The following is a 26,392-nucleotide window of genomic DNA, read 5'->3' as shown; positions in this document are numbered from 1 at the left end:
TCCTATGCTTTCCAGTTTCATCATTTTAGGTTTTACATTCAACCCATAGAGTTAGTTAATTTTTGTTTATGGAGAGATAGTGGTCCAATTTTACTCTTTTGCATGTGGCTGCCCAATTTCCCAATATTTGTTGAAGACTGTCCTTTCCTCATCGTTTCTTTATTGCATACTAAAAACTCAATTGACCACATATACATGGGTTTATTTCTGGGGTCTCTATTCTGTTCTATTGATCTACATGTCTTGTTTTTATGCCATTATGATACTGTTTTGTTTACTATAATCTTGAAATACAGTTTGAAATGAGAGAGTGATGCCTCCAAGTTTGTTCTAAACAGGGTCTTTTGTGGTTCCATGCAACACCAATTTTAAGATCATTTGTTCCATTTCTGTGAAAAATATCATTGGAATTTTGATAGGGTTTGCACTGAATCTACAGAATACTTTGGGTAGTAATGGATACTTTAACAATATTAATTCTTCCAACCAATCCATGAACACAAAATACCTTTCCATTTATTTGTGTTTTCTTCAATTTCTGTCATCATTATCAGAGTGTAGGTCTTTCAAAACCTTGGTTAAATTTTTACTACTTTTTTTTTTTCATTTTGATATAATGGTAAAAAGAATTGTTTTCAGACAGCTCATTTTCAGTATATTAAAATGCAACTGATTTTGTGCATTTATTTTGTATCCTGCAACTACACTGAATTGGTTTATTCTCACAGTTTTTTAGTAGAGTTTTTAGGGTTTTCTATATATAAAATTGTCACACACAAATAGTAACAGTAGTAACAGTTTTACTTCTGCCTTTCAAATTTGATGCCTTTTATTTTTCTCTTATTGCTCTGACTAGGATTTTTAAAACTATGTTGAATAAAAACGGTGATAATGGGCATCATTACTTTGTTCCTGATCTTTCATTTATTTCCACTCTGATCTTTGTTATTTCCTACCTTCTACTAACTTTGGCTTCATTTGTTATTCTTTTCCTACTACCCATAAGTGTAAAGTTAGATTTTTTTTTTTAAGATTTTACTTATTTATTCATGAGAGACAGAGACAGAGACAGAGAGAGAGAGAGAAGAGAGAGAGAGAGAGAGAGAGAGGCAGAGGCAGAAGCAGGCTCCATGCAGGGAGCCTGATGCAGGACTCGATCTTGGGACTCCAGGATCAAGCCCTGGGCTGAAGGCAGGCCCTAAATTGCTGAGCCACCCAAGGATCCCCCAAGTTATATGTTTTATTTGAGATTCTTCTTGTTTCTTGAAGCAGGCATATTTTGCTATGAACTTCTAATTTTTTTTCCGATATCCCACAGATTTTATGACTTTGTAGTTACATTTTCTCTGTCTCAAGGTATTCTTTTTTTTTTTTTTTTTGTCTCAAGGTATTCTTAATTTCTCCTTTGTTTACTTCATTGACACAACTGTTCAATAGCATGTTGTTAAATAGACACATTTTTGTAGTTTTTCAACTTCCCTTCCTGTAATTGATTTTTTGTTCTATACCATGATGGTCAGAAAAGACATTTGATTTGATTTCAATCTTCTTGAATTTATCAAGACTTGTTTTGTTGCCTAATATGTGGTCCATATGCAGAATGTTCCACGCACACTTTAGGAAAAAAGTTTACTCTGTTTCCTTTGGAGGGAATGTTCTGTTGTGTATCTAATGTGCTGGTTGAGGCCAATGTTTCTTTATCAATTTTCTGTTTCATTGATGTGAAACATTAGAGTCCCTTGCTATTATTGTATTGCTGGCAATTTCTCCCTTTAGACTTGTTAATATTTGTTTTTGTATATTTAGGTGCCCCTGTGTTGAGTGCATAAATATTTACAAATGTTATATTCCCTATTTGGATTGACCCTTTTATCATTATGCAATGCCTTTTTGTTGTTGTTTTTAGGGACACTTTTGTTTAGAGTCTATTTGTTTGGGAGCAGCCCAGGGGGCTCAGCAGTTTAGCACCACCTTCAGCCCAGGGCCTGATCCTAGAGTCCCGGGATGGACTCCGGCGTCAGTCTCCCTTCATGGAGCCTGCTTCTCTCTCTGCCTGTGTCTCTGCCTCTCTATCTCTCTCTCTCTCTGTCTCTTTCATGAATAAATAAAATCTTTTGTTTTAAAAAGTATTTTTTTTGGTATAAGTACAGGTTCACCAACTTTCTTTTTGGTTTCACTTTGCACGGAACAACATTTTTTTTTTCACCTCTTCACTTTTCAGTCTGTGTGCTCCTTCCTCTGAAATGTGTCTCTTGTAGGCAGCATATAAATGCTCTTGTTTTTTCATCCATTCAGTCATTCTATATCTTTTAAATAGAGAATGTAGTCCATTTACATTTAAAGTAATCATTAATAGGTATGTACTTATTGCCATTTTGTTAATTGTTTTCTGGCTGTTTTGTAGTTCTTACCTGCTTCTTTTTCTCTGTTTACTTCCCTTCTGGCTTGATGGCTCTCTTTAGTATTATGCTTAGAGTCCTTTATTATTATCTTTTGTGTATCTACTACTAATATTTTTGCTTTGAGTTATCATGAGGCTCACATATATAACTGCCTGTGCATAGGAATCTATTTTAAGTTAATATAACTTAAGTTCTAATTCATTATAAAGCTACATTTTTACTCCCTACCCTACGTTTTATGTTCTTGATGTCACATTTGACATCTTTTTTATTTTGTATATTCTTTAATTATTGTGGTTATATTTAGTTTTACTATTTCTATCTTGTAAGATTCATACTAATCCAGTAAGTGATTTATCCACTTCCTTTACTATACATTTACCTTTACCATTGAGATTTTCACTAACATATGTTTTATTCTTACTAATTAGTACCCTACTTTTCAGCTTAAAGAAGTCCTTGAACATTTCTTGTAAGGCCATTTTAACCTTTATCTCCTTTAACATTTGCTTTTCTGGACAACTCTTTATCTCTTTCAATTCTGAATGATAACATTGCCAAGTAGAGTATTCTTGGTTTGAAGTATTTTCCTTTCAGCTAAAAAATCAGCTAATAGCCTTATAGGGGTTCCCTTGTACATAACAAGCTGTTTTTCTCTTTCTGCTTTTAAAGATTTTTCTTTAAATACTGACATTTTAATTATAATGTGCCTTTGTGTGGATCTATTTAGGTATATCTTATTTGAAACTCTGGGCTTCCTGACCCTGAATGTTTTTCCTTTCCAGGTAAAGGAAGTTTTCAGCCATTATTCCTTCAAATACTTTTTCTAGCTCTTCTATCTCCTCCTTTAATACAGATGTTATTCATTTGATGTCCCACAGTGTCCTTAAGTTGCCTTTGCTATTTTTCAGTCTTTTTTTTTTAATTGTTTTGTGTGAATCCCACTGTTCTGTCTCCTAGATCATTTATCCTTTCTTCTGCTTCATCTAGTTTGTCATTGAAACCCTCTAGTGTATTTTTTAGTTCACTTACTCTATTCTCAGCTGTGTGACTTCTGTTGATACTTTACTATACTTTCTGTCTCTTTGCTAAAGTTCTCACTATGTTCATCCATTCTTCTCCCAAGTTTGGTGAATATTTTTAGAACCATTACTTTGAACTTTTTATCAGATAAATTACTTCTCCTCTTTTTATTAAGGATTTTTTTTCCCAAAGTTTTATCTTGTTCTTTCATTTGGAACATATTCCTCTAATTCTTCAATTTGCTTGACTTTCTGTGTTTGTTTCTATGTATTAAATGAAATAGGTATCTCTCCCAGTCATGAAGTGGTCTTTTGTAGGAGATAAACCTTATTATTCAATCTTGCCTTAGCACTTGGTTATCTCTTGAATCTTTGTGATTGTCTAAACACATCATGATTTCTTCTTTTTTTTTTTTTTTTTTTTTGCTTTTTAAAGTTTTTATTTACTTATTCATGAAAGACACACAGAGAGAGGCAGAGACATAGACAGAGGGAGAAGGGAGAAGCTTGTGGGGAGCCTGATGAGGGTCTCAATACCAGGACCCTGGGATCATCACCTGAGCCAAAGGCAGACACTCATCCACTGAGCCACCCAGGCACCCCTCATGATTCATTTTTGACAAGTTCCAATTGTTGAGGTTGTGCCACAACTTGTCAGTACTCCAAAAGGTGGGAGTCTCACTTAGCACTTAGTTTTTGGCTGACTGGAAGCCAAAACCTCAAGCAGAAGCTTTGAAGTATGAAAATACTTATGGTCCTGTGGGACCCCAATCATAAATCCTGCTGACCTCTGGATCATGTGATCTGGAAACACCCCCTGGCTGTCAGTTGGAAAAATCAGAGTAAATTTTTGCAAACTAGACAAATGTGTAAGTTTCTTTCTGGGAGGTACCATCAAGCTATAGGCAAGACTGTGGGCGAGCACAAACATGCCGTCCCCTAGCCCACACTTTCTGAGAGCATCTCTGTAGTTTCTAGGTGTATGGCAAACCAGGACCATGACACTCAGGCCAAAACTCCTGGATAAGTAAATAGGCCTCTTTCAAATAAAGATGGGATGTGTTCAGTCTTGTCTGTGCAGTACTCTGGGGGTGTGACAGTCTGCCATAAACTGTCTCTTCAGTTGTTACAGCTCCATGGAACCCAGGAGAAGAAGCTTACCTATTCAACAGAGACAGGTGATTAAGGAGCATCCCTTATGTGGACTGCATAGCCCACTGATTTTTAGCAAGGCAGGGGAGAACAGAGGGCCAGGGCATGCATGACAACTTTAGTGCTTCCACCGGAAAGTGCAGTGTCTACATGTACCTGCTGGCACTAGCAAAGTAGAGAGATGACACAAAATGGCACCCTCTAACAACTCTGTCCCTTGAGAGAGTCCTTATAGGCCTCTGCCCTATGGCAGATGCAATAAGACTAACAAGTGAATCTTTACATATAGTCTAGATGCTTTTCAAACTGCTGCTTTTGTACTGGGCTGCACTTCAAATAAGTGCATACAAGCTCAAGAGGAGTATCTCATCTACCTCCAGTGCCTTTTGGGTCTCCTAAATTTTAGCCCCATTGTTTTTTTTTAAAGCTAGACATTATGAGGCTCATCTCTAGTGCATATCTCAAGAGTTGGGGTGTCTGATGTGGGACATACACTTCTTAGTTCTCAGAGAGAAGCTTCAGATTTATGAGATGCCTCTGAATTGTGTCACCATGCCACAGGTGGGGTTTTTTTGGTGAGACCATGTCTCTGCCTCTCCTACCCATTTCAGTGTGACCTTTTTAAATTGTTTGTGGAGAAGAAACTATTCAGACAGTTTTTAGGACTTTTTCAGAGGGAATTGTCCCATGTATAGCTGTAAATATGGTGTGTCTGTGGAAGATAGTTGAGTTCAGGATCTTCCTATGTTACCATCTTGGACTGTTCTGCCCCACAGACCTTCATTTTTATATATACAAACACTCCTATTTGTGACTGGCAAAGCAAATTAGGGTGAACCAATGTGGCAAAAGTAGATCAACATGAATATGAAAGGTTGGTTAAATATAGGTTTGAATATATTTTTACAAACAATAAAAATAACTCATAACAATTTAGAAAATTTCAAAAGTATAGAAAATTACGAAGAAAGTAATAGTTGTTGGGGCACCTGGGTGAGTGGTTGAGCATCTGCCTTTGGCTCAAGTCGTGATCCCGGGGTCCTGGGATCAAGTCCTACATCAGGCTCCCCGCAGGGAATCTGCTTCTCCCTCTGCCTATGTCTCTGCCTCTCTCTCTGTCTCTATCATGAATGAATGAATGAATGAATGAATGAATGAATAAATAAAATCTTAAAAAAAAATAATTGTTGTCCATACTCCTATCAGATATAAACACAAAACATTTTATATCCTTCAAATCTTTTTCTCTTAATTTCTACAAATTCTTTTATAACTATATAACATGCATAAATAATTATATAGACCTAAAACACACAAATAATTGTATCAAATATATAAATATTCCATAAAATGTAAATGTTTACATACATGTTAAAATAATTGGATTCATTAAAAAAATACTGTGTATAACCCAATTTTTTTTCACTTAAAGCTTTATGACAATCTCCTTTTAAAATAAATAAATATACATAGCCAACATATTTTAATGTATTAATTTAAATTAATGCCAAATTATAATTTAAAGAATTATCAGTTTTCACTGTTAATATAAACTAATAACAGTCTTGCATATATAACCTAAGCTCAAAAGTGCATTTCATATTATTTCTTTAGAATAAATCCTCAGTTGTAAAATTATTTGGATAAAGAGAATGCATAAGAATGCAAAACTCCTTCCAAAAACAGTACTCGATTATACATTTGCATCATTGTCACAGTTTGGGTTCTCTAAAAGCAGATGCTAAAATTGAGTTGGTGGTACAAAATATGTCCTAGGAATTAATAGCTGTGAAGGGAAGGGATGCAGCAGTACTGAACAGAGGAACTTGATCAGCAGTGTAGGTTTTTATTTATTTTATTATATTTTATTTTCTCAATGCCTATTCATGTTCTTTGTTCTTTTTTTTTTTTTTGATATTTTCATCTTATCTTTTTTAGGAGTTTATCATGTATTGAAGATACTAAACTTTTTTCTCTCACGGTATTTCGCAAATAACGATCCAGGCTCACTTATATTGTTAACACTACAATCTATTTTAGGTAATATTAGCATGTCTTTAACACTAATTTTATATGCTAATATAGAAATTTGTTTATCTTATTTTCAAAGTTGCTATTTCTTGTAAATAGGAGCATTAATAATGTTTAGTATGTTTTAACTTGCTACTTTATGTACTTTTTTTAAGATTTTTTAAAAATTTATTCTTGAGAGACAGAGAGAGAGAGAGAGAGAGAGAGAGAGAGGGGCAGAGATACAGGCTAGGGAGAAGCAGACTCCATGCAGGGAGCCCGATGTAGGACTCGATCCCAGGACTCCAGGATCACGCCCTGGGTTGAAGGCAGGCACTAAACTGCTGAGCCACCCAGGCATCCCCTTTATGTACTTTCTTATTGCTCCAAATAATTTCTGAATGGATTCTCATAATTTCTAAGTATGCAAGTTTAGCATCCATAAACTTCATCTAATCTTAAATATCAATTATTTGGTAACTTCAATTCCAATACAGTCTGGTGCCATAATGAAATGAAACACTGGGCAGTTCTTGGGGGAAGGAATGAGTGTATTTTGCTTGACTGAAGTATATGAATATTTGTTGCTAGATGGTGAGATTATGATAGGCTGTGGACCCCCAAAATGGCCAGAGCAATACTTCTGTTTCCACATGCTCTTCAAGGATTTTGCCACTCCTTCATCGAGAGGTAGGGGCACTCTCTCCTCCCTTAACAAAGGAGAGAAACACTAGTACAAACCTACAAATGCATTACTAGATAAATGATCCTAACTTTCAAGGCCAGGTCATCAACAGTGGCTTGGTTTTTACCTGGCTCTTTCTTTCAGAATGCTTACCCTTGGAGCTCCTAGAGAAACTTTGTCTACATAGAAAGGCCACTCATAGGTGGTGTAATCAATAATTATTGATTAAATGTGCATACAAAACAAAAAGTATTCTATTTTAATGCTTTTGTCCTTAAATTTTATTTCATCTTATACTATTGTTCTTTATTTATATCAAATTATTTATATTTATATTTATATTTATATTTATATTTATTTATATCAAATGATGTATGTTTTATCATTAGGAATTTAGTGAGTTCCTTTTACACAGATTTCCTTCATAAAGTATAAATTAGACCTTAGTTTTTGACACAATTTAAATATCTCTTTCTAGTAGGAAAGTATAACTCACATTGACTGCCATGATTGCTATGTTTGACCTTCATTCTCTTATATAATTCTATAATGTTTTAACATTTTCATGTGTAATTTATTTTGCTATATGAGTTATATTATTGTTATTGACTTTATTTAATAGGGTATTGGCATTTCATTCAAGTTTTAATTCTTCTGGAAGTTGTCGTCAACTTTTTAAAAATTTGCCTTTCTATTTCTCTATTTGTGTCAACATCTAAATGATACTTATTGACCTTCAACTCTATATAAAATTTAGTAATTAGTTATCACTTAATATTTATCAAAGCTAGCCACACTGCTAGGTATTTTATAAGTAGGTCTCTTGATCTTCACATAAAGCTTATGAGATAGGTATTGTTTTAATTTCTATTATCTTCTATTATCTTTAGAGAAATTAAGTAACTTGTCAAGATCACAAAGCTTCACTCAATGAGAAAACTAGAATTCAAATTAAATTTGTCACATTCCTAAACTCTCAGTTTTAAATCACTACATACTATTGCTATAATTTATACTTCTTCACCAATGCAACTTGATTTGCTCACTTGGAGAATACTTTATCACAAATCTCAGACATCACCTCTCCACACACACACACACACAGAGTGAGAAATTCTCTCTGATTTCCCGAACATTAGTAAATGTTCTTTTTTTGTGCTTCCACATCACTTGCTGCATAAATCTGTATTTGTCATGATGTTTTGGAGCTTCTGGTTGTCCCGCCTGCTTATTAAACTACATACTGAGTTGCACTTACTCTGCTTTCTCAACCTCTCATGATCATTTACCCATAATAGGTCATGGGTAAGTTTTATCAAACAAAAGAATAAATGATTGAATATATTATCCTGTATAACTGGAAAGACACAACCAAGAGAAGTCTCAGATATGCCTGTGTCAAAATTAAATTTTATCAGTATTTCATGTATTTCATAAAAGGAAATCCAAACTGAAGTAAATTTATGTTACTAATTATTTAATGCAGTTAGCATAGACCTGTCATAATTGTTTCTGTGTTTATGCTGATTGTTTTGGTAATAAAATTATGGAAAATATATTAGCATGTACTGAAGTAAAGTGAAACATAGTAGAAAAATATTCTAATCACCACGCTGTTGGGATTTTAGTGAATAGTGTTCTAGTAAAAGCAATGCATATTGACATTTGGGAAAAAAAATGAAATGAGGAACCTAATTCTAAAACCTGAATGGAATTTTAATTTTATTTCAATTTCACTCACCATTAACTGCAGACAGGTTGATTCTTCCTGAAGATATGAGTAGAATCTCTTGAAACAGATGGAGCTAATGGAGGGCTCTGAACAGGGAGCAGCAGTTCTTTTATAAAGTCCCACTGTCAAAGATCATTTTCAGATAATATTATAGGCTCTGCTGTACCACACTGCGATGCTTTCAATTATATTTATAGTGCTTATAATTATAATTATAGTTTTATAGTTTAGAGAACAAATGATTCAAAATTATTTTCATTGAAATTATTATCTATTAAAGTAGAAGATCTTATTAAAGAAATTAACCTTTGTCTAGAAATATGAACAAAGAGTGATTAAAAGAATTGCTCATTATTCACTTCTACTTCAGATATTATCCCATTCAAAAATGTTCCTACTTCCATGTGCTCTATACTACTAATAATGAACTAGATTGGTTATGCTTAAGTTCTTCATGTAGATGATAAACTACTGAGAACAAGAATTCTATTGTCTTATGATACACATTTTACTTTGTTGAAATTAGTGCCCATAGTCATGAACACAGCAGACCCTCAAATTTCTCAACATTTTATAATGACAAAAATATATTTATCATATAATCAGTAAATCAAATGAGTTTCATATTTTTGCATTCTTATAACAAATAATAATTTATATCATACTATAAATATATATATAAACCATATCATAATATGCAGCCTGATCGGCAAATGAAAAGCGGTCCCATTTCAATATTTTCAAAGTAATTAAGCATTAAACTATTAAGGACACAGTCAATACTAGTAAACTGTGAATAGAATTATTTCATATGTAATTAAAGATTATAAATCTTTTCATTTATAGAGCTTCTACAATTTGTTGATCATCACTGCCTTTTCCTTACAAAGTACACTATAGTTTTTTTTAAAGTTGGGTCCATGAGACTTAGAAGTTCACATACTAATTCTTTAAATTAAGTAACAATGTGATGTAAAGCAGTGTTTATACAAACCTATTAAAGTTTATTAGTTTATCTTCTGATGTACATACTTTGCAGTTTATATCAGAAAATTATAGTGAATGAAAAGCATTATCACCTATAGTCTTAACACAAAGGAATATTTTTTCCCTGTACTGTTATATTTAAGATGCACTTAAATCAAGGTTTATTTCTCCACAAAAATGTTGAGAACACTGGTTTTTAAATAAACGCACATTTTTAAAGTGTAATTAAAGATCTTTAAGATCTCTCTTTGATTTACTATATTTAAAGTCATTTATAATGTTGGTTCTCAAACTCCTAAAATGTCATATTTAATTTTCCTAATTATTAAAGCAACAAAAATCTATTTGGGAAGATACTGAAAACATTAAGAAGCAAACTAAAATTTTTAATTGTTATTTGATATTCAAGGCTTTGACTGTAAATGACTCTGTAATTTTTAAATGGAAACATCTCCATTTCTATATTCCAAAAGAACATGAGGCAGTCAGAATTGTTGAATAAAGAGTGAAGCACCAAAATTAACAGGTCCAAAAAAAAATTAACAGGTACAAACCTGTAGATATCACACATGTAAAGGTAGACCCTTGGAATAGGAAAAGCAATATCTAAATCTTTCTGTGTAATGTTCTCTCTATTGAGCCACTATAGTATGGCTTTAATGTATATCTGAATATATTCAATTAGCCTTCTTCTAAACTTCTGGGAGATCTTTCATAGGGAATGCCTCATGATAAGTAATAATGACTTCCCTTATTCTATCTGAATCCATAGATTTTTATAAACCAGACCAATGCCAGGTGGCAACCTGGAACACCAATTTGTTTTTAAAGATCAATAGGGGCAGCCCAGGTGGCTCAGTGGTTTAGCGCCACCTTCAGCCCAGGGCCTAATGCTGGGGACCCAGGATGGAGTCCCACATCTGGCTCCCTGCATGGAGCCTGCTTCTCCCTTTGCCTGTGTCTCTGCCTCTCTCTCTCTCTCTGTCTGTCATGAATAAATAAATAAAATATTTAAAAAAATAAAAAATAAACAGATCAATAACTGAACAAATAATATTTGTTTATTAAAGATTGTAGATACATACATATATAATACATGTATGTATAGATGCAGATTCCTATAAATACACAGATAAAGACTTTATAATCTCCCTCATAAATCATTCCAAGATTTAATTTTTTGATGGTGAAGAATTTTATTTTTTCTTTTGATGAGGTAAGAATTTGTACACTTAAATTCAGGTATCATCCTCTTATTTCCCAAGAACATAGATATTTTATACATTAAGACATAGGTTAGATATAGATAAACCCAAAAAAGGAAGTAAATTTTGTCTTTCATCTTGTCTTTTCTCATTTTTGGCTTACTTTTTTTTTTCTCAAATCCAAGAAATTCCCCAAACCTTGTTCTCATAGCCCCAACCACTAATGTGAAGAGTAAGTATCAGCATCCATACTTTTAGGGCCCTACTAACTCCAAGGAGCTATTCTTTTAGTTTGTTTGTTATGGTATAGCACCACACAATGTTACATTAGTTTCAGGTGTACAATTTGGTGATTTGACAAGTTTATATATTATGCTATGTTGACCATAAATATTGCTACCATCTGTCCCTTTACCTATTACAGTATTATTGATTGTATTCCTTAGATTCTGCTTTTTATTCCCATGACTTATTCCATAACTGGAGTCCTGAATCTCCCTTTCTCCTTCTTTGATTTGTCCGATACCCCACCTCCCTCTCTTCAGGCAGCCATCAGTTTACTCTCTGTATTTGTACTTCTGATTTTGCTTTTTGCTCAATTATTCATTTTTTTATTCCACTAATGTGTGGAATCAGATGGTACTTCTCTTTCTCAGTCTGACTTACTTCACTTAGCATAGTATCTTCTAGGTCCATCCATGTTGTCTCAAATGTCATGATCTTATCTTTTTATGGCTGTGTAATATTTCATGGGTGTGTAATATATATCACTTCCTTACCCACTTGTCTATTGGTGGACACTTCAGTTGGTTCCATATCTTGGCTACTATAAATAATGCTCTAATACACATAGAAGTGGATATGTATTTTCAAGTTAGTGTTTTTGTTTTCTCTGGGTAAATACCTAATAATGCTATAATTGGATCATGTGGTATTTCTATTTTTAATTATTTGAGGAAACTAATACTGTTTCTACCATGGCTATACTAATTTATGTTACCACTAACAGTGCACAGGAGTTCCTTTTTCTCCACATCTTGACAATGCTTGTTGTTTCTTTTTGAGTTTAGCCATTCCAAGAGGTGTGAGGTGGTACCTCATTGTTGTTTTAATTCGCATTTCCCTGATGATGAGTGACACTAAGCATCTTTTCATGTGTCTGTCGACCATCTGTAAGTCTTCTTTGGAAAAATGTCTATTCAGGTCTTCTGTCCATGTTTTTAATTGGAGTTTTAAGAGGTTTTTTTTTAATATTTTATTTATTCATGAGAGACACAGAGAGAGGCAGAGATACAGCAGAGGAAGAAGCAGGCTCCCTGTGGGGAGCCAGATGTGGGACTTGATCCCAGGATCCCAGGATCATACCCTGAGCTGAAAGCAGATGTTCAGTCACTGAACCATCCAGGTGCCCCTTAATTGGATTGTTTGTGCTTTTGGTGTTGAGTTATATAAGTTCTTAATGGAGTTTGGTTGTTAACTTCCTATTAGACACATCATTTGCAATTATCTTCTCCCATTCAGTCAGTTGTCTTTTTGTTTTCTAGATGATTGATGTTGTGCAAAAGCTTTTTATTTTAATATAGTCCCAATAGTTTATTTTTGCTCTTATTTACATTGCCTTAGAAGAGATATATAGAAAAATGTTGCTGTGGATGAGGTCAGAGGAATTACTATTTTCTCTCTTAGATTTAAAGTTTCATTTTAGATCTTCAATCCATTTTTAGTTTGTTTTTGTGTATGATGTTAGATAGTAGTCCAACTTCATTCTTTTATATTTATCTATACAGTTCTCCCAGAATCCTTTATTGAAAAGATTGTATTTTACCCATTGTATATTCTTGCCTACTTTGTCATAGATTGACTATGTAAATGTGGATTTATTTCTGAGATCTCTATTCTGATCCAATGATCTATGTGACTTTTTTTTTGTTAGTATTAGAATAGAGATCTCAGAAATAAACCCACATCTTTTTTTATGTTAGTATTAGAATAGAGATCTCAGAAATAAACCCACATCCAATGATCTATGTGTCTTTTTTCATCCTATTACTATACTGTTTTGATTACTACATCTTTATAAAATATCTTGAAATCTGCAATTATGACAGCTCCAGCTTTGTTCTTCTTCCTCAGGACTGCAATTGAGGGTTTTCTGTGTTTCCATACAGATTTCAATATTATTTTTTCCAGTTTTGTGATAAACATTTGCTTGAGCTTTCCCTTTGTTATGAAATTCATTAGTGGCTCTTTCTAATACAGAATTAGTGAATGCTGAAAACCAAAGAAATTTTGTTCCAAGGAGTAAATTTAAAGATAAAAATTGGGGCACAATGACAATCTATTTAGAAAGTAATAACTTTGAAAATGCTTGAAATTGTAACACAAAAAACACTGTGTAGTCTGGCTTCATGCAGATCCAGGTAACAATAATACTTCCCTCAAAAATGTATTTCCTCAAAAAAAAAAAAAAAAAACTGTGTTTCCTCAAATTACATTGTAAGCCAGGTGCCTGAGCCAAAGATTTTAAGGCAGTGTCCAAGGGCCCACGAGAGAAAGGAAGAGGGCCAAACTGAAGCAGACCAGAAGAGCTAGAGATATTACCTCCGTGAACTCAAGGTCAGGAGCAGTAGACTTCAAAGGACTTCCAACATGGGAGAACATAGCACCATAATTGGGAAAGGAAGCCTTAACTGATACACCCACAGATATATACGTGCACTCACTGAAAGATGCATGTCAAAGAAAAGTATTGTTTTCAACCAATAGTAAAAGCAATTACTCAAAGCAAGTAAGATGCTAACCTAAACTAAGGAGCCAGGATTGAGAACTACAAAAATGATGAGAATAAAGAAATTAGGGTTTTAAAGTATTCAACTGAGTTGAAGTCTTGAGGAATCTAAAATAATGAGTCAAAACATAAAATCAGACAGGCTTCCTCAAGGGGAGTAAACTATCTGAACTACATTGTTACAGCACTCCAGGTGTTCTTGAAATATAATCCCATCAGCTTTTTTTTTTTTTTTTTTTTTTTTTTTTTTTTATTGGTGTTCAATTTACTAACATACAGAATAACACCCAGTGCCCGTCACCCATTCACTCCCACCCCCCGCCCTCCTCCCCTTCTACCACCCCTAGTTCGTTTCCCAGAGTTAGCAGTCTTTACGTTCTGTCTCCCTTTCTGATATTTCCCACACATTCCTTCTCCCTTCCCTTATTTTCCCTTTCACTATTATTTATATTCCCCAAATGAATGAGAACATATAATGTTTGTCCTTCTCCGACTGACTTACTTCACTCAGCATAATACCCTCCAGTTCCATCCACGTTGAAGCAAATGGTGGGTATTTGTCATTTCTAATAGCTGAGTAATATTCCATTGTATACATAAACCACATCTTCTTTATCCATTCATCTTTCGTTGGACACCGAGGCTCCTTCCACAGTTTGGCTATCGTGGCCATGGCTGCTATAAACATCGGGGTGCAGGTGTCCCGGCGTTTCATTGCATTTGTATCTTTGGGGTAAATCCCCAACAGTGCAATTGCTGGGTCGTAGGGCAGGTATATTTTTAACTGTTTGAGGAACCTCCACACAGTTTTCCAGAGTGGCTGCACCAGTTCACATTCCCACCAACAGTGTAAGAGGGTTCCCTTTTCTCCGCATCCTCTCCAACATTTGTTGTTTCCTGCCTTGTTAATTTTCCCCATTCTCACTGGTGTGAGGTGGTATCTCATTGTGGTTTTGATTTGTATTTCCCTGATGGCAAGTGATGTAGAGCATTTTCTCATGTGCATGTTGGCCATGTCTATGTCTTCCTCTGTGAGATTTCTGTTCATGTCTTTTGCCCATTTCATGATTGGATTGTTTGTTTCTTTGGTGTTGAGTTTAATAAGTTCTTTATAGATCTTGGAAACTAGCCCTTTATCTGATATGTCATTTGCAAATATCTTCTCCCATTCTGTAGGTTGTCTTTGAGTTTTGTTGACTGTATCCTTTGCTGTGCAAAAGCTTCTTATCTTGATGAAGTCCCAATAGTTCATTTTTGCTTTTGTTTCTTTTGCCTTCGTGGATGTATCTTGCAAGAAGTTACTATGGCCGAGTTCAAAAAGGGTGTTGCCTGTGTTCTTCTCTAGGATTTTGATGGAATCTTGTCTCACATTTAGATCTTTCATCCATTTTGAGTTTATCTTTGTGTATGGTGAAAGAGAGTGGTCTAGTTTCATTCTTCTGCATGTGGATGTCCAATTTTCCCAGCACCATTTATTGAAGAGACTGTCTTTCTTCCAATGGATAGTCTTTCCTCCTTTATCGAATATTAGTTGCCCATAAAGTTCAGGGTCCACTTCTGGATTCTCTATTCTGTTCCACTGATCTATGTGTCTGTTTTTGTGCCAGTACCACACTGTCTTGATGACCACAGCTTTGTAGTACAACCTGAAATCTGGCATTGTGATGCCCCCAGATATGGTTTTCCTTTTTAAAATTCCCCTGGCTATTCGGGGTCTTTTCTGATTCCACACAAATCTTAAAACAATTTGTTCTAACTCTCTGAAGAAAGTCCATGGTATTTTGATAGGGATTGCATTAAACGTGTATATTGCCCTGGGTAACATTGACATTTTCACAATATTAATTCTGCCAATCCATGAGCATGGAATATTTTTCCATCTCTTTGTGTCTTCCTCAATTTCTTTCAGAAGTGTTCTATAGTTTTGAGGGTATAGATCCTTTACATCTTTGGTGAGGTTTATTCCTAGGTATCTTATGCTTTTGGGTGCAATTGTAAATGGGATTGACTCCTTAATTTCTCTTTCTTCAGTCTCATTGTTAGTGTATAGAAATGCCACTGACTTCTGGGCATTGATTTTGTATCCTGCCACGCTACCGAATTGCTGTATGAGTTCTAGCAATCTTGGGGTGGAGACTTTTGGGTTTTCTATGTAGAGTATCATGTCATCGGCGAAGAGGGAGAGTTTGACTTCTTCTTTGCCAATTTGAATGCCTTTAATGTCTTTTTGTTGTCTGATTGCTGAGGCTAGGACTTCCAGTACTATGTTGAACAGCAGTGGTGAGAGTGGACATCCCTGTCTTGTTCCTGATCTTAGGGGAAAGGCTCCCAGTGCTTCCCCATTGAGAATGATATTTGCTGTGGGCTTTTCGTAGATGGCTTTTAAGATGTCGAGGAATGTTCCCTCTATCCCTACACTCTGAAGAGTTTTGATCAGGAATGGATGCTGTATTTTGTCAAATGCTTTCTCTGCATCCAATGAGAGGATCATATGGTTCTTGGTTTTTCTCTTGCTGATATGATGAATCACATTGATTGTTTTACGGGTGTTGAACCAGCCTTGTGTCCCAGGGATAAATCCTACTTGGTCATGGTGAATAATTTTCTTAATGTACTGTTGGATCCTATTGGCCAGTATCTTGTTGAGAATTTTTGCATCCATGTTCATCAGGGATATTGGTCTGTAATTCTCCTTTTTGGCGGGGTCTTTGTCTGGCTTTGGAATTAAGGTGATGCTGGCTTCATAGAACGAATTTGGAAGTACTCCATCTCTTTCTATCTTTCCAAACAGCTTTAGGAGAATAGGTATGATTTCTTCTTTAAACGTTTGATAAAATTCTCCTGGGAAGCCATCTGGCCCTGGACTCTTGTGTCTTGGGAGGTTTTTGATGACTGCTTCAATTTCCTCCCTGGTTATTGGCCTGTTCAGGTTTTCTATTTCTTCCTGTTCCAGTTTTGGTAGTTTGTGGCTTTCCAGGAATGCGTCCATTTCTTCTAGATTGCCTAATTTATTGGCGTATAGCTGTTCATAATATGTTTTTAAAATCATTTGTATTTCCTTGGTGTTGGTAGTGATCTCTCCTTTCCCATTCATGATTTTATTAATTTGAGTCTTCTCTCTCTTCTTTTTAATAAGGCTGGCTAATGGTTTATCTATCTTATTAATTCTTTCAAAGAACCAACTCCTGGTTCTGTTGATCTGTTCCACAGTTCTTCTGGTCTCGATTTCGTTGAGTTCTGCTCGAATCTTTATTAACTCCCTTCTTCTCTTGGGTGTAGGATCTATTTGCTGTTTTTTCTCTAGCTCCTTTATGTGTAAGGTTAGCTTTTGTATTTGAGTTCTTTCCAGTTTTTGAATGGATGCTTGTATTGCGATGTATTTCCCCCTTAGGACTGCTTTTGCTGCATCCCAAAGATTTTGAACGGTTGTATCTTCATTCTCATTAGTTTCCATGAATCTTTTTAATTCTTCCTTAATTTCCTGGTTGACCCTTTTATCTTTTAGCAGGATGGTCCTTAACCTCCATGTGTTTGAGGTCCTTCCAAACTTCTTGTTGTGATTTAGTTCTAATTTCAAGGCATTATGGTCCGAGAATATGCAGGGGACAATCCCAATCTTTTGGTATCGGTTCAGACCCGATTTGTGACCCAATATGTGGTCTATTCTGGAGAAAGTTCCATGTGCGCTTGAGAAGAATGTGTATTCAGTTGAGTTTGGATGTAAAGTTCTGTAGATATCTGTGAAATCCATCTGGTCCAGTGTATCATTTAAAGCTCTCGTTTCTTTGGAGATGTTTTGCTTAGAAGACCTATCGAGTATAGAAAGAGCTAGATTGAAGTCACCAAGTATAAGTGTATTATTATCTAAGTATTTCTTCACTTTGGTTAATAATTGATTTATATATTTGGCAGCTCCCACATTCGGAGCATATATATTGAGGATTGTTAAGTTCTCTTGTTGAATAGATCCTTTAAGTATGATATAGTGTCCCTCTTCATCTCTCACTACAGTCTTTGGGGTAAATTTTAGTTTATCTGATATAAGGATGGCTACCCCTGCTTTCTTTTGAGGACCATTCGAATGGTAAATGGTTCTCCAACCTTTTATTTTCAGGCTGTAGGTGTCCTTCTGTCTAAAATGAGTCTCTTGTAGACAGCAAATAGATGGGTCCTGCTTTTTTATCCAGTCTGAAACCCTGCGCCTTTTGATGGGGTCATTAAGCCCGTTCACATTCAGAGTTACTATTGACAGATATGCGTTTAGTGTCATCATGATATCTATTCAGTCTTTGTTTTTGTGGACTGTTCCACTGAACTTCTTCTTAAAGGGGAATTTTAAGAGTCCCCCTTAAAATTTCTTGCAGAGCTGGTTTGGAGGTCACATATTCTTTTAGTTGCTGCCTGTCTTGGAAGCTCTTTATCTCTCCTTCCATTTTGAATGAGAGCCTTGCTGGATAAAGTATTCTTGGTTGCATGTTCTTCTCCTTTAGGACCCTGAATATATCCTGCCAGCCCTTTCTGGCCTGCCAGGTCTCTGTGGAGAGGTCTGCTGTTACCCTAATACTCCTCCCCATAAAAGTCAGGGATTTCTTGTCTCTTGCTGCTTTAAGGATCTTCTCTTTATCTTTGGAATTTGCAAGCTTCACAATTAAATGTCGAGGTGTTGAACGGTTTTTATTGATTTTAGGGGGGGATCTCTCTATTTCCTGGATCTGAATGCCTGTTTCCCTTCCCAGATTAGGAAAGTTTTCAGCTAGAATTTGTTCAAATACATATTCTGGCCCTCTGTCCCTTTCGGCGCCCTCGGGAACCCCAATTAAACGTAGGTTTTTCTTCCTCAGGCTGTCGTTTATTTCCCTTAATCTATCTTCATGGTCTTTTAATTGTTTGTCTCTTTTTTCCTCAGTTTCCCTCTTTGCTATCAACTTGTCTTCTAGGTCACTCACTCGTTCTTCCACCTCGTTAACCCTCGACGTTAGGACTTCTAGTTTGGATTGCATCTCATTCAATTGATTTTTAATTTCTGCCTGATTAGCTCTAAATTCTGCAGTCATGAAGTCTCTTGAGTCCTTTATACTTTTTTCTAGAGCCACCAGTAGCTGTATAATAGTGCTTCTGAATTGGCTTTCTGACATTGAATTGTAATCCAGATTTTGTAACTCTGTGGGAGAGAGGACTGTTTCTGATTCTTTCTTTTGAGGTGAGGTTTTCCTTCTAGTCATTTTGCTCAGTGCAGAGTGGCCAAAAGCAAGTTGTATTGGGAAAAAGAGAAAAAGAGAGGAGAGAAAGAAGGAAAGAAAAGAGAAAGAGAAAAAAAAAGGGGAAGAAAAAGAAAAAAAAAACGAAAAAAAAAAAAAAAGAAGAAAAAGAGAAAGAAAAAGAAAGGAGAAAAAAAGGGGGTGGGGGAAGGAAACAAATCAAAAAGCAAAACAAAACAAAAACAAACAAACAAAAAAAGAACCACCGGGGAGTATCTTCTGATTCTGTGTTCTTTAAGTCCCTTGGCTTCTCCTGGAAGTTGTCAGTCTAGCTGATCTTCTGGGGGAGGGGCCTGTTGTGCTGATTTTCAGGTGTTAGCAGTTGGGGGAGCTGCTGTGCCCCTGCCTGGTGCAGGGCTCAGTGGGGGGTGTTTACCCCGTGAGGCCGCAGGAGGAACAGCCCCAGTGGCGGGGCCAGCTCTGCAGCCCTGGATTCATCCCCCGCAGTAGCTCTGGAGCTCTCCGTCTGCAGGGCCTGGAGGCTCCGGGGCGGGGCCGCTGATCTGCTCAGCTGGGGCAGGAGCGTCCTTGGTGTCCTGGGCCCTCCCGGCCTCTGCCTGTCCCGGGGGAGGCGGGATCCTGGGCTGTGTCCCGGCGCCCTGTGCTCCGGAGCCTGCGCTGTTGGATTCGCGCTCCCGGGCCGCGCAGCCCCCTCCGCGGAGCCGCCCCCGAGCCCCTCCGAGCTGCTCCTGGAACCGCGCAGGCCCCTCCGCACGGAGCCTCTTCCTCTGCCCGAGCCCTCCGAGCTGCTCCGGTCCCGCCGGGTCCCGCCGTGCGCGCTGCAGCCCTTAGGGAGCTCGGCGCACTCTCCTGGGCGCGCAGTTGCTGTTACTGTCCCAGGGAACCCGAGGGCATCCTCGCCCTCCTGGGTCCTGCTCCACCTCCCTGCGAGCCCCTTTCCCCCGGGAAGGTCGGTCCTGCTCCAACTCCCCGCGAGCCCCTTTCCGTCCGGGAAGGTCGGTGCAGCTCCTGCGTCTCCGGGACGGGGCTCTCCTGTCCTGGGGACACTCGCCCAGGCCTCAGCCCGGCTCCTCGCGGGGCCCCTCCCCCTTGGAGGCCTTTGTTCCTTTATTTCTTTTTCCCCGTCTTCCTACCTTGATAGATGCGCGAACTCTTCTCACTGTAGCATTCCAGCTGGTCTCTCTTTGAGTCTCAGGCCGAATTCATAGATTTTCAGGATGATTTGAAGGTTTTCTAGGTAGTTTGGTGGAGACAGGTGATTTGGAGACCCTACTCCTCCGCCATCTTGCTCCTCCCACCTCCCATCAGCTTTTGATGCATAACACACCATATCAAAACATAATGGCTTAAAACAACACACAGTATTATTCTCACATTCTGTGGATTCATCTGGCAATTCTTTTGGTCTTGGCTAGCTGAATGGGGCTGAACAGACTTGTGTAGCTTTACTTATTGGCTGGGATTGCCGGGACAGTAATTTTCTCACATTCTGTTTCATCACATGGTGGGAGAAGGGTTTTTAGCAGCAAGAGAAGGTTGTGACAAGGGGCCTCTATTTTCATTACATCTGCTAATGTCCCACTAGCAAAAGCAACTTGGTTTGCCAGACTCTGATTCAAACGGGACAAGTTGCAATATCACATTGCAAAAAAATGTACATGTAGAGATGGGAGACATTTGTAGTTGTTTTGGAAACTAACAAAACACTCTAGAGCTAAAGGCAAAATTCACTTAGATTCCAAAATTCACTTAGATTCCAAATATGTTTCCAACCAGTATTAAGAAATAGGGAACTTAACATAAAGAACATATATCCTATTTATATCCTGAGTTTCATTGGGTTTTGCAGGAACCTTCTAACTTCAGAACCAGGGTCAACACTTGAACATAAAGATGCAAGAAAACCATAACCATCCCACTAGAAAGCAGAGAATGTTTACCAAAGTCCCCAGATATTCCACAACTTCAGAATCGTATAAGAAATTACTATTAGATTAGAAATAATTCCAAGTAACTCAAGGATTCAGTCATGAAAAAGTACCTTCTTTAGAACTGGGCTCAATTTATAGGCATTTTTCTGATTTTTCTGATTTTCTGAAATATGCATGCTAATATTTCTTTTAAAGATCTAAAAGTAATCATATAATGCTGCTAAAGATATAGACCATTACAGGATAATATTGTGTTAGTATTTACTCAGTTATTTTACTAAATATATTATACAAAGTGATGATAATGTCCTGAGATAGGAGATACTATTCTCTTTGCTTTGAGGATAATTTGTTGGATTCTTCTGTCATTTGATAACTTCAACAATGCCTTGCACATAATCAATTGCAATCTCAACTACCATATCATCTTCATTATTGGACTGGTGGAGCAGATGTCACAGTTTAGCACTTGCCTTAAATTTATATGTAAAATGTTCTGCACTAAAGACTTTTTGCATTCTATAAGAATATTCAATTTGAATAATAGTAGCTTACAAATGCAGTTTTCTCTGCATCACTAAAAGGTAAATAACATCATTTGATTTCAATTAAATAAAGTGACAGTGAAATCTTTGTAAGCAAAAATATTATAATAAAAATACATTAGGATGGAAATTAATAGGCACACCATAACTTATGCTTTAGGATGCATTATAACAAGTGTCAGCTGCTGCAATTGCATTCCTTAAAATATAAAGCAAACTTTATTCACTGAATTCATGACAGAAAGGAATCCTGAAAAAGTACAGTTCTTTACAATGTCTAACTCTAATATGCTTCCAACTGGGTAAGAGTTTGATTCAGATCAGGATTCAGAAAACAATACAATACCTGGAAAGCAGATACATGCTAGCTAGATGGTATTGTTACATGAGAATGAAGTGATTAGATCTCTCGATTACTCTGACTGTTTAATTCAATTATATATATTCTCTGAATACCTCTGGTATTTTCAACAATTTTCCTTGGTTATTGCAAGAAACAGAAAGTCAAGAAAGAGCTGTCATACTAGATTGGCCCAATCTTATGTTATTCAGTCTTTTAGGGAAAGAGTATTTTTAGCTCTTCCTCAGAATCTGTGTCCCTATTTTAAAACTCTATGCAATTCTGAGACAGGTGCTATGTGGTCTCAGAATCACCTACCCTGACAGATTCTGTCTTTCCTCTCATCAGTGTGATCTTGAGGACCTGGAAGCCCCCTACTGAGTCAAGCTTTACCTAGGGACTGAGATATTCCTTTGAGGTTGCCAGTAGTCTCACTTGCTCACTCTCTTGTAGCCATTTATTCTCTGGAAATGTGGAAATGTTGCTGGCCCTCTGGCTTCCCTGCTAGAAACTAGGGACATGTTCCCTATATTCTCAGACTAAAACTTCTCCATTCTCATCATCTTCCTTCACATTTGACTGGAAAAACTCTTTCTAATTTTAGTGAAATCTTTTCCCTTTTGTATTTATGATCAAGTTATTTTATCTATGTCCCAATATTCTCTCATCTATAGGGTTAGGAAGATTCACAGGAGCTTTCTATATTCCATTTTTTCCCAAATTCACTCAAAACCATAAGCACAAATCTGACCATCTGTTTATATTGAATGGGTTGGGGGTGGGAGTGGGAAAGAAAAAATACAGGGATGAAATACCTAAAATATAATATCATACATTCACGTAGTTTGTGGAGTAGTAGTAAGACGACTTAGAAATAATGCGTGCAAATTTTCTGGCATATTCTAGAGTTGCTCTAGCCTTCCCTGCTCTTTCTCCTCCTTCTTCCCTTCCTCCTTCTTTTTTTTGTTCAGACGCATGCAAAATTAGATTTCCGATATCTCTATTTCAAATATTAGAAAAAATACTATTAAATACCCTGATATGTATATCATATAGAAGATGTTGAAGACCCAGGAATTAATAATAAGAACTTGATTTAGCAGTAAGCTACTGATACTTTGAAGATGCAAGAAATATTTAAATCCCAAAGATTATGAATTACATTTAAGTCTGAACAATGATCAAAGTTGTTGATATATTTCTCCAATAAGTAGTCTTCCCACATTTCCATTTATATTTTCTTAAACCCTTCAATACTGACTTACTGAGTACATAATGATATTGCTTTATAGTCTTCTGATAATCCTTAATGAGACTGTGGTGTTGTCCCTTAATTGGACTATAATACAAATGGCTCCACCTTTCCCTGGCAGCATTTTTTTTTTCATAGAGGTTTATATAATTTACAGGCCATGACTCAAGAACACATGTGTCCACTTTCTGAGAGGAAATGCAGGAAAGGTCAAGACTTTGTGACCTTGAGAAACTTGAAAAGGTGTTTAAAGAGCAGGGGGTATCATGAAACAGCTCCAAGGAACAGATTTTCCAATAAAGGATTTTATAGATTTTAAAAATGGCCCAACAGTAAGGCCATTTCATTACCTGTTTTAATATTATATGATGTGAGATAGTGGTGTGTGTTTTACCATCTAAGAAAGGAGAAAGAGGCTGAGTCATAGGATAAGAATTTTATGGATTGCGACAGTAAAACACTAGAAGCCACAATAGGAGATGTGGCTATTTTCAAAATGCATTGTTGAAAGCCAATCCTTTGCCACCAGCTTCAGGACAATAGGATTCTAACAGCCGGCATCATTGAGCCTCCAACCTCGAGTCACAGTCCTATCCAGGTCAGCATAAGAGAGAAAGAAGAAGGTATTTCTGGCTTACCAATCTGAGTCAGGAGTTCAAAGAAAAATCAAATGAAGTATTTTACTCACTTTAAATCATAGTAGACTATCATTTAATAACGAGCCCCCAACTGCTGCTGGATTCTGAATCTAAACATGTTAGGAATAATTAATTAATCCAATGGAACAGATAAGAAGTAAAACTAATGGATGAAAGTGTTTATTCTAGCACTTTTCTACCTCTTTGAATACAGTGGATTGGAATAGAGTCATAGGAAGGGGATTTATAGGTTTACCCTAAATATACTGGCAATTGGGCAAAGGATAAATATAACCCATGATCTTTTGAAGGATATAATATTTTTGAGAATGGTTACTCTGAGTCTGATCTTATTACTGTAAGAGAGGGAAGAAGCAGTATAAATTTGATTAAGGCAATAGTAGTAGGAGAGAAAGTAGTAGATGAATTCTAGATACATCTCTGGTAGAAAATTTTATTAAGATCCTGTGTAAGAAGACAAAGACAGAGGAGTAAAAAATAATCTCTAGTTTCCAGAATGAGTGGCTAGGTAGACAGAGAAGTCATATGCTCAGATGGGAAATGATGAAAGATCAGAAGGTTGCAGAGAATTTTTTGAGGCTTGATTAAAGATGTGATTACTAGCTATTTCTACTTACATATTTCATTGACATTTCATGTTCAACATATACAACATTAAGGATTAAATGTTTGTGTACCTTCAAAATTCGTACGTTGAAGTCTCAATCCCTCGATGTGCTGGTACAAGTCGGTGGGGATTTTGGGAGCTAATTAGGTTTAGATGAGTTCATGAATGTGGAGCCCCCATGACAGAATTGTGCCCTTATGAGGAAAGAAAGAAACATCAGAGCTTCTTCTTCTGCCATATGAGGACACAACAAAAAGGCAATTGTTTGCAGGCCAGGAAAAGGGCCCTCTTCAGAACCCAACCATGATGGCACCATAATCCAACCTCCAGAACTGTGAGAAATTAATGTCTGTTGTTTAAGTTACCCAGTCTCTGGTAATTTGTTTTAGCAGCCTCAGCTAAGACAATCACTTTCCATATACTGTCCATCTGCTAACAATCCCCTACTACGTATATATCAAGCATAGACTTTCCTTCTGAGATTTAGCTCTGACTTTAAGCTTGATATATACACACACATTTGGGAATTACTGGCAGATAGACAGTAATTGAATTTGTACAAGTGTATAAAATCATCCTAGAAGAATATAGAGGATAAAAGAAATCTGAGAAAGAATCTGAAACCTTGAAAATAGTATTTAGAAGATGTCAACAGTATATAGCTAGAGACTGACTTGAATTCACTGCTTTCCTTTTCCTAGCTTTGTAGGAAGGCCATTTTACACATTGTTTCATTTAATCCCTAGTAGTGATATCTGTAATAATGGTATATGGACACAGAATATACTCAAATATTTAGTGGGAATGATGTCTAACATAAAATTCAAACAATCATCTGTGTATTATTTTCTTCAGATTTCAGTAAAGGCATAAAACAGAGAGACTGGTAAATATTTGCACTATCTATAAGTCTTTTATACTTTCTAAAAGTCAGTTCCACATTTATAAAATCTCTGAGGGGCAGGCTAAGCAGACATTCAGATTGATTACAGGGCTTTTCAGATTTTAAATGTCAGTGCTTTTAAGCTACTCTTAATCTCTCTTGAATCAAATAAATGAATAATAAATATTTGCAAGATTTTTTCATGCATATCCTTACTAAACCCATGCATTCATTTAATAGAACTATGTATTTATAATGCTGACTATTGATCAGGGAGGTATTATAGACAATCTCCTCTCTCTAGATTCTATCATATTTTTATAAGGTGTTTAACATTTTAAATAATTCCTTTACATGTCTCTGTTTCCTATTAGGCTACGAGCTCATTAATGATTGAAAACATATCTTACTTATCTTGCACATCCAGACTTTGGAATGAACATAAGATACATCAGAAAATTAATGAGTGATATTTTAAATAATTTTCCATATTTACATTTTTTTTTAAGCGAGAGAGAGCAAGAGCAGGAGTTGGGCAGGGAGGAGCAGAAGGATTGGTAGAAAGAGAATCTTAAGCAGGCTCTCTACCTAGCATAAAGCCCAATATGGGGCTTGATCTCACCACCCTGAGATCATGACCTAAGCAGAAATCAAGAGTTGGACACTTAACTGACTAAGCCACCCAGACACCCTTATAAAAATAATTTTAAAATTATTTTGTGAGGGGATAAAACACAATACTTGCCAGTAGATATTTTCTTTGAGATCATGACTTAGGATCAATAAAGCATGGGTCTTGGAGGCAGATTCAAGTTCATATCCTTACTATATATTACTTTTCTCTATTTTTACTTTCTTCCTTTTTCATATCTGATTCCATGGCTTATTATATAACCAAGTTGCCTCCAGAGCCTCAATGTTTTTTACCCTTCCTTCTGTCCATAGTACTCGCCACTTAAAATCCCACCCCTAG

At 36.3% G+C, this 26,392-nt stretch overlaps 2 long non-coding RNA genes across 10 annotated transcripts in view; one reads left to right on the top strand and one right to left on the bottom strand.

The window, feature by feature from the left end:
• LOC144284421 (uncharacterized) overlaps positions 1–26,392 on the bottom strand; it is a 364,283-nt gene that overhangs the window by 275,703 nt on the left and 62,188 nt on the right. For all 8 annotated transcript variants that reach the window (XR_013352774.1, XR_013352775.1, XR_013352769.1 and 5 more), the window contains one exon: positions 9,013–9,125. This is a non-coding gene — a long non-coding RNA (uncharacterized LOC144284421). The remainder of the gene's footprint in view (positions 1–9,012; positions 9,126–26,392) is intronic.
• LOC144284420 (uncharacterized) overlaps positions 1–26,392 on the top strand; it is a 56,833-nt gene that overhangs the window by 6,357 nt on the left and 24,084 nt on the right. The gene's annotated exons all lie outside the window — the stretch shown is intronic.

The sequence above is a fragment of the Canis aureus genome, chromosome 15, assembly GCF_053574225.1.
Source record: "Canis aureus isolate CA01 chromosome 15, VMU_Caureus_v.1.0, whole genome shotgun sequence".
NCBI classification, from domain to species: Eukaryota; Metazoa; Chordata; class Mammalia; order Carnivora; family Canidae; genus Canis; species Canis aureus.
Note: the sequence above shows the minus strand (reverse complement) of the source record. Positions and strands in the feature narration are given on the sequence as shown.